Source organism: Pteropus alecto, unplaced genomic scaffold (assembly GCF_000325575.1).
Source record: "Pteropus alecto unplaced genomic scaffold, ASM32557v1 scaffold188, whole genome shotgun sequence".
Lineage (NCBI taxonomy): Eukaryota > Metazoa > Chordata > Mammalia > Chiroptera > Pteropodidae > Pteropus > Pteropus alecto.
This window is the reverse complement of record NW_006441954.1, coordinates 469,555-479,380: the sequence shown is the minus strand read 5'-3', so window position 1 is coordinate 479,380 and position 9,826 is coordinate 469,555.

The window sequence follows — 9,826 nt, the reverse complement described above, 5'->3', positions numbered from 1 at the left end:
GAAAAGTCATGACTTTCAAGCTCAGCATGCAATGATGTGCCTGAAGAGATCGTTTAATGTTAGGTTTACTGGAAAGCACTGAACGGAAAAAATGTTTAGAAAAAAAGAAAAAGTGAAAAAAAAATAGGAGTGTAAGAAAGATAAAGAGTAAGATAAGGAATAAACAGTTAAAAGAATGAAAAAGCAAATTAAGAAGAGACTCATGACTAAGTTAGTTTTGGAAGGCAGTAATTTCGGTAAACCATGACATATTAAGTGAATATAATGTAAGAAAGAGGAGGAACAAAAAAAGGCCTATTGTTAGTGTGTTATATGTGTGTTTACTACACAATATTGTGCTATTCATTGAAGTCCCACATTTATACATAAAACTACATTGTATTAATTGTTACTGCAGTGGGTAGGGCAGAGAATTCCACAGCCTAAAGATAATGAAGAACAGTATACAATTGAAAAGAGCTAACTTACCCAAAGGAACCTAGACATTAACAGTGTTTGGTATTATCAGGTATTAGAAAGGGCAAGAGTACCCACCAAACTAGGAATAGAAGGGCACATTCTCAACCTGATGAATGGCTATGAAAAATACACATTTAATATCATAATCAATGGTGGAAAAATGAAAGCCTTCTAATATTAGGAATGAGATAAGGATGTTCACTCTTGCCAATTCTATTCAACGTTGTAGTAGAGGTCCTAGACAGGACAATTGGTCAATAAAAAAAAATAAATAAAGGCATCTAGATAGGAAAGAAAGAAGCAAAACTATTTTGATTTGCAGATGACATGATCTTGCATATAGAAAATACTAAAGAGCCCACCAAAACACTATTAGAGCAAATAAACAAATTGAGCAAGGTTGCAGGATACAAGATCAATACGCACAAATCAGTTGTTTCTAGCAATAAACAATGCAAAAATGAAATTAAGAATGCAGTTCCAGTTCATATAACATCAAAAAGAATAAAATACTTAGGATAAAAAATTATAATACTTATACACAGCAAATTATAAAACATCATTGAAAGAAATTAAAGAAGCCCCAAATAAATGGAAAGATATCCCATGTTTATGTATTGGAAGCCTTAATATTGTTTAAATGGCAATAGTCCTCAAATTGATCTATACATTCAATGAAAAGCTTATTGAAATCCAAGCTGCTATTTTTGCAGAAATTGACAAGCTGACCTAAAATTAATATGGAAATGCAAAGGGTCTAGACTAGCCAAAATAATTTTGAAAAAGAAGAATAAAGTTGGAGGACTCCCATTTCTGCATTTCATAGGTTACTACAAAGCTCCAGTAATCATGATCATGTGGTGCTGGTATAAGGACAGAAATATAAATCAACAGAATAGAATTGAGAATTCAGAAATGATTCATACATCTATGGCCAGTTAATTTTGACAAGGGTGCCAAGACAATTTAATGAGAAAAAAATAGTCTTTTCAGCAGTCAATGCCGGAACAACTGTATATCCACACTTAAAAGAATGAAGTTGAAACAGAACCCTACTTCACACCTTATACAGAAATTAACTCAAAATGGATCAAAGAACACACACAGGAGCTAAAATGATAAAACTCCTAGAAGAAAACATAGGCAAAAATATTCATGATCTTAGGTATGATACCAAAAGTATAGAAACAAAAGAACAAATTAGGTAAACTGTACATCATCAAAATTAAAATATCTTGAACTTCAAAGAATACCATTAAAAAAGTGAAAAGACAACTCATAGAATGGGAGAAAATTTTTGTAGATTATATATCTGATGAGGGACTTATACCTAAAATATAGAAAGAACTCTTATGACTCAATAATAAAAAGACAATTAATTGAATTTTAAAAACACAGTGCTATTTACAATAGCCAAGATATGGAAATAACCTAAATGTCCATCAATAGATGATTGGAGAAAGAAGTTGTGGTACATATATACAATAGAATATTACTCGGCATTAAAAAAATGAAATCTTACTATTTTCAATGACATGAATAGGCCTAGAGAGTATTATGCTAAGTGAAATAAGTCAGACAGAGAAAGACAAATACCACATGATTTCACTTTTACGTGGAATCTAAAGAACAAAAGAAAAGAAAAATGAAACAAAAACAGACTCATAGATACAGAGAACAAACTGGTGATTGCTGGATGGGAGGGAGGTTGGGAAGTGAAAAAAGTGAAGGGATTAAGAAGTGCAAATTGATAGATACAAAATAGTCATTGGGATGTGAAGTACAGCATTGGGAATATAGTCAATAATATTGTAATAACCATGTATAGTGCCAGGTGAGCACTAGGCTAATCGGAGGGATCCCTGTAAATTGTATAAAAGTCTAACCACTATGCTATGCGCCTGAAACTAATATAAAATAAGATTAAATGTCAACTCTAATTGAAAAAAATAGTCATGAGTATGTAAAGTATAGCACAGAGAATATTGTCAATAATATTGTAATAACTATGCGTGATATCTAATGAGTACAAGATTTATCAGGTGGGTCACTTTGTAAGTTATGTAAATGTCTAAGCACTGTGTTGTACACCTAAAACTAATGTAATGTTGCATGTCAACTAATTGAAAAATAAAAAATATATATATTTAAAAACATGAGTGAGTTTTGAATAGACGTTTTTCCAGAGAAGATGTATGAATGATCAATAAACACATGAGAAGATGCTCCACAACATTAGCCATTAGAAAAGTGTAAAGAAAAACCATGATGAGATAGATAGCTGTAACAAAAGAGACTGAAAATACGAAGTGCTGGCAAGGATGCGGAGAAATTGGAATCCTCATACACTGCAGGTGGGAATGTACAGTGGTGCAGCCACTTTGGAAAAATGTTTGGCAGTTCCTCAAAATGTGAAACATAAAGCTACCATGTGGCCTAGCAGTTCCACCCCTAAGAATATTATATAACTAAAAGAACTGAAAACATAAATTCACACAAAAACTTGTACACAAATATTCATAGCAGTATTATTCATAATAATCCTGAAATGGAAACAGTCTAAATATCAATTGATAAATGGATAAACAAATAGTGTTATATCTGTATAGCGAAATAAAGAAATAAGGCACAGATATATGCTATAACATGGATGAATCTTGGAAACACTATACTAAGTGAAATTAGCCAGATATAAAGGTCACATATTATGCAATTCTGTTTATATGAAATGCCCAGAATAGACCAATCCATATAGACAGAAAGTAGATTAGCAGTTGTCAGAGACTGGGCAGAGGGAGGAACAAAGACTGACTGCTAACGGGGATGAGGAGTTTTTTTTCCCAGCGGGGAGGTGATGAAAATGTTCTAAAATTAGACACTGTGATGGCTGTATAGCTCTCTATATCTACTAACAATACTTTATTGTTTGCTTTTAGGGACTGAATTCTATAAATCTCAAAAAAAGCCCTTGTTTTAAAAAACACAAGGAGGCCTAACAGTGATCAGGAAAAAGAAAATACAATAATAACAAAAATAAAGTTAATTCTGGATTTCCATAAAGTCCTTATATAATGGGAAGCTAGAACTTAAAAGTCTTTTTGACTTAGTATTCAAACAATTATTCCTTTCTCTGTTAAATACATACATCCTTTCCAAAAAATTTTTAAACATACAGTGCAACTCCGATTTAATACCATTATCTGTCCAAACCCAAGGTGTTTTAAGAAAAAGAATAACAGAGAGGGGCTTTGCCTCTCTGTCATCAGCTCTGGCCCGTTCGACTTAATACATACTGCCTATGGTTCCTTACCTTGCCAGGCCTGATTGCTAGGAAGCAATAGATTGACATGGCACAATATGAAAAGCTTTTAGGCAGGAAGCATTTTAGAGGAATATTAGCTCTTTTGAGACAATCTGAGGTTAATGCTTACATTAAGCAAATGCAAGCAAGACCTGTGGCTTCAATTTGTGGCAAAGAAACACCAAAAGAGTCTGAAAAGCCCACAGTGAAAAGCTCTGAGTAGCTTAAAAACCAGAGTGAGAAGAAAGACGATGACTCAAAAAAATTCGAAGAGATATTATGCTGTTTAAAGCTAAAAGAAAAAAGCAGAATAAAAGACAAGACTAACTTTGTCTGGTATTTGCCAGGGGAAAGACAGAGCCTGTGAAAACCTTTTGCTGCCATGGTAAATCTTTACTGTTCAGTATGTCAACTTGGAATTATCTCGAAGACACTTGTAACACACTAAATATAGGTGGAAACATGCTAAGAATTCTAGGACTGTTTAAAAAGCCCAGGTTCACTTACATCATCTTTCTGGAGATGCTGGAACCATCTGGATGAAATAAGTTGGTCAATGCTGAACCTCTCTTTGGCTCTATATTTACTCACCAGGGATGAAAGGATTGTTTTAGTAGTTGAGAGATGCCTTCTGAGTCATATCCAGCTAAAGAAGCTAGCTTTTCCTTGGGGCCCGAAAGCATTTCAATCATTTTATTTCAGCAATTTATATCCCATGTACTTTCCACTCTATGATGTAGTTTGCCCCAGGAGTGGGTCTGAATTGGGTAAGAAGGCATTTTTACAATCCCTCCAGCCAAGATTAGAGAGAAGAATGGCTTAAAAATCTAGAGGGAAAAATTCATTCTTATGACATTTCCAGGCTGATACATTTTCTGTATATAAGTATATATATATACTTTCTATCCATAGATAGGTATGTATACTAAATATTTTACACACACACACACACATACACACACACACACACCAGTCAGAAATCCAAAGTAAAGTTAACTTTTAGTGTCCCTTGGAAGAAAGAGTCTGTATGCAGGGATGAACAGAAACATACCTATACATTTAATGTATTGATTTGCAGTAGCAAACCTGGTAACACCTGGAAATGCCTAGTTGGTTTCTTCTGCACCTTTTTTTGGATCCAGAATGATTTTTTTCAAGCCTGCATTCAACATGTTTGTTTGTTTCATAAAGAAATGTTCAAAGTGCATCAAAAGCAAGAGGCAACTTCTGCAATGGAGGCTTAAACATGCTTGCATCTAAACCCATGAACTCAAATATTCTAGGATTTGTGACTAAAAAGGATTTATTTAAAAGTAAAATTCAAAACTAGAAAACCTGAAGCCGTCAATACTCAAGATGTATTATTATTTTGGTGAAAACTTTTATATATTTATTTTGAGTAACTGCTATAATGGTATTTTATTTTATTTTTATTTTTTGTTAAAAACTTTTTTTATTTTTAAATTTTTAAATTTTTTATTTTTCAATTACAGTTGAAATTCAATATTATTTTATATTAGTTTGAGATGTAGAACATAGTGGCTAAACATATAATTTATGAAGTGATCCTCCCAAATATGCTAGTACCTGTCTGGTGATTACAATATTATTAGCTATATTCCTTATGCTGTACTTTACATCCCAGAGACTAATTTGCAACTACCAATAATCTTTTTACCTTTAAACCTGGCCCCCCAAACCTCCTCCTATCTGGCAACCGTCAGTTTGTTCTCTGTATCTATGAGTGTATCTGTTTTCTTTGTTCTTTTATTTTGTTCTTTAGATTCCACACATAAGTGAGATCATATAGTATTTATAATTATCTGACTTATTTCACTTAGCATAATACCCTCTAGGTTGATCCATGTTGTCACAAATGGTAAGATTTAGGAGTACTGTCATTTTTGTTCTTAGCATTGTTCTGTTCAGGAATTATCAGAGTCATAAATGATTAGAAAAGAAATCTGATATAACTGATGTAATACAATACAGTCATGTCTACTTTTGTTCTTGCATTTGTTTATGCACTCATAAAATCATCAAATCCTAAAGGGATGTGGAACATAGTCACCCAGATGCTACAAAGCTCAGTTACTAACCCAGTCTTGAACATGGCTGATTATTTTCTTTAACCAACAGCTATATTCTTCTAATTACTTACAAATAGTATGGTAGACAAGTTCATGGTCTTTGGAGTTATGTAGAACTGAGATTCAGACTAAATCTTCATTCTACCACTTAATACATCACCTTAGGTAAGTTAATCTCTCAGACGGTTGTTATGAAGACTAAATAAGATAACATGCCTTAAGTGTCCTATACAATGCCCAGCACATAGTAGGTGTTCGATTAATTGTATCTATTAATATTATTCATAACAGAAGAGTGCAATGGGATTAAGATAATGTGCTGACTATATGAAAGTTCAGGATGATAAAATACCTTAAGAAATTAGAGAGATAATTCAGGTGTTTATTTTAAATATGATATATTTGTCAGGTGTACTTGGAATAAAAATTATTTTATTCTATATCTCCTCTCTAGGCCCCTCAGGCATATTCAGCAGATGCATGTATTGTTGGGAAGTGGGAGAGGAGAGAACTAGAATATTTTCAATTAAAAAGACCATGATTTACTCCAGAGGAAAAATGAGAAAAGAAAGTTGGGGTGGAAGAATCTAAAAAGGTGCCTGCAAGGTATAAGGTAAGAGACAGTTTTGATAGAGAGCGTGAATTTTATAGGTGGTAAAGAGTCTTAGAAGAAACCTTGGGATATGAGAGAGCAAGAGGAAGATAAATAGGAGAAAGAATTTTTAAGGAAAATCCAATCTTGAGAAATTCCTCTTGAGAAAAACAATTAGCTTTGTATGTTGCTGAATCAGTATTGTGAACTGAGATTGGTTATATTCTTTGAGAGATGTAATCTGAGATTGGAATTACTTTTATTACTTTTATTACTTTTAGTTACAGGACTGTATTTCTTCTTCTCCTGTGACACTGTGACAAATATGGGTGACATAGAGCCCTAGAATATATTTGGGTTACACATAGACAGAGTCATACATTTAAATATGCTTACTGGATTTTAGAAAAGTAAGACACCAATGAAACTTCTGAGGCCATCATGGGTGAGCTTATAGGACAGATATTCAATTCCTGCAGGTTCCCTGACACCAGAGTCACTATCTGAAGGTTTGAAATATTCTGGCTGAGTATGCACACTTTCTCCTCTAGACTTTCCCTTCTGTCTATGCACTGCCATTAGCTGATTTGTGATGTTTGGTGGGATACTGAGGTTAACATTATAGTTGAGGTGTGGGCATTTTTAGGGGAAAAAATTCTTTAGGAACTATCTAACTTTTAATTATTTTTTTATTTAAAATAAAATACAGTAATTTGCATTGAAAGTGGAAAACTAAATAATTCTACTAATAACAAAGAACACTTTCTAGATACTAGGAATAATAATTATTATTACATTAATTATAATAACAAGATATTTTATTGAACAATTTCATAAATAAAAGTACCAATGCTCAGAGAGAGTATATAATTTGCCCACATTTCAAAGTTAAAACATTGGTTTTAAAACTCAGTCAGGCTTTGCTTCCAAAGTACTTAACCATCATGCTATGTTACCAAAAAAAATGACAATAATAATAATAATAATGCACTCTTTTCTAAACTGTATTTATAGTACATATTGAATAGAGAGAATCTGTAAGGTAAAAAAAAAAAAAGATACAAAGAGAAAAAATCAAAATAACTTGTACTCTTCCTCCCAGACATAAATACCGATACTATTTTGAAGTATTTTCTTTTAGCATTATTTCTTTGCTCCTGTGTATCTTCTTAACTCAATTTTAATTATTCTGTTTTGGGTCTAAGTTTATTCTCAATCAGATAGAAGAATTTCCAATATTTAAATACCAAGAGAAACTACCCTGCTATTTCTTCTAAATTACCAATGACAACACAGAACCTTCAATGTATTTGCTCCGCCTTTTCTGTAAATCAGTCTGTCTCTTCTCTCATCTCCCTGAAATCTCAAGCCTCTGAATTACGCTCACTTTTCAGTGCCTGAGCCGCCTGTTCCACTAACTAGAGGCTCTGCCCTTAGATTCACTTAATTGATCCCTCCAGGCTGCCAGGAAAGGTAAACTACTAACAATCTGACTTTTTAATAAAGCTAGATCCATAGACATCACATTCAAACATGACAAACTATAAATCAATATTTATGAGTTAATCCTAACAAATTCATTTACAATTACCGTAATAAACCACTAATCCTGATTAATAACATAGGCAATGAACATAAGTTTTCTTGGCACTAATTTAAAAACAAAATGGATCTAAATTTTGATCCTAGCCCTACCACTTTCTAGCTGTGAATTTACTTAACTTTTTAAACCTCAAATTTCATCATCCAAAAAATGAGAACAATCGAAAGATGGAGATAAATTTTCAGGGCTGCTATGGGATTAAAATATGTAGTGTATGTAAAATTCTTAGAAGTAATTAGAGTTTAACAGAAGTTAGTTCCCTCACCTCTTTAAGAATGATATTGTTAATTAAATGTATCATTTGTTTTTTTTAAAATTAAAAATGGTTTAATGATATCGAGGATAAAAATGTGTGTGTCAAGAGATGTTAAAGTATCATGGAGGTATAATAATGTGTTACTTACTATATTTTAAAAATAATTTTAATTGTTCTTATTGAAAACAGTTAGAAATATTTAAAACTACAGAATGAACTTGACACTTTCCAGATTCATGGTGGTTGAATATCGCTAATGGCTAATTCAATATTTCATGTTTTAATTACAAAATTATTTTCATAGGGCCAAAAAGACTTGCTATTAAATATAACTTTGAACCACATGATCTTAGTTAATCACCATTAATTTATCCTAACTATTCTCATAATGATGTGCCTCTAGTTCGATATCAGCCCATTTCCCAATTATAGGCAAGAAAAATGACTAAGGAAGTAAAATGACAGTCATATAAATTCTATCCAGTAAGACAAAATACGATGCAAGACCCGCAGTTGTACAAAATAGGAATGAAGTAGTAAATAAACAAAAACAGCCAAATTTTTTTATTTAAAGAAGAGGTTGGGAACAATAATGAAAAAAAGTAATACATTCTTCTTGTTATACACAATGACCTGAGATAGGAAATACATAAAAAATAAGATGTCATAGTGGTTGCCAGGAATTGCAGGGGTTGGAAGAGAGAAGAATAAGCAGAACACAGGATTATTAGGGCAGTGAAAATATTCGGTATGATACTATAATGGTGAATACATCTCATTATACATTTGGCCAACACCAAGTGTGAACTGCAATGTAAACTATGGACCTTGGGTGACAATGATGTGTTGATACAGATTCACCAATTACAATAAATGTACCGCTCTGGTGGGGGATGTTGATGATGGGGGAGGCTATATGTGTGTGGGGGTTATATGGGAAATCTCTGTACCTTCCTTTTAATTCTTCTGTGAACCTAAAACTGCTCTAAACAAGTAAAGTCTTTTTGAAAAATGAGAGGTGTCAATCAGTGAACCCAGCTATTCTGCTGCTGTTGTGTGTTTAGGGATTGTCTTCTGATAACACTCATAGAGGGACAAAAGTTATTTGAGGTGGACAAAATAGGGAGAAACATGGAAAGAGAACAGATAAAAGGAAAGAAAAGTTCAGCAAAAATAAAAATATAAAATAATAGGTAGAGGTGAATAGACTATGGACAACCCAAACTGGGACCTTGTGTTTTCCTTTGGCCTACTTTAGCTTTGGTACCATTTTGACCCACTTTAACAAACTAAAGAGCAGAATAAATAAGATCAGCTCATTGCAAGACTAGACCAACACCCCCAGGTGAGTCTTGTGGGACACTTTCATGCTTTAGGGCAGATGCAGAGACTCAAGCTTCCAGAGTAAATTTAAAGGCTCATGAATCTAAGTTCCTCGGGAAGATTCAGTGACCCAAGGAAAAAGCTGGCAAGGCCTACCTCACTCATATCAATATCCTCTTTCACTCTCTTGCCCTTGGCTGAC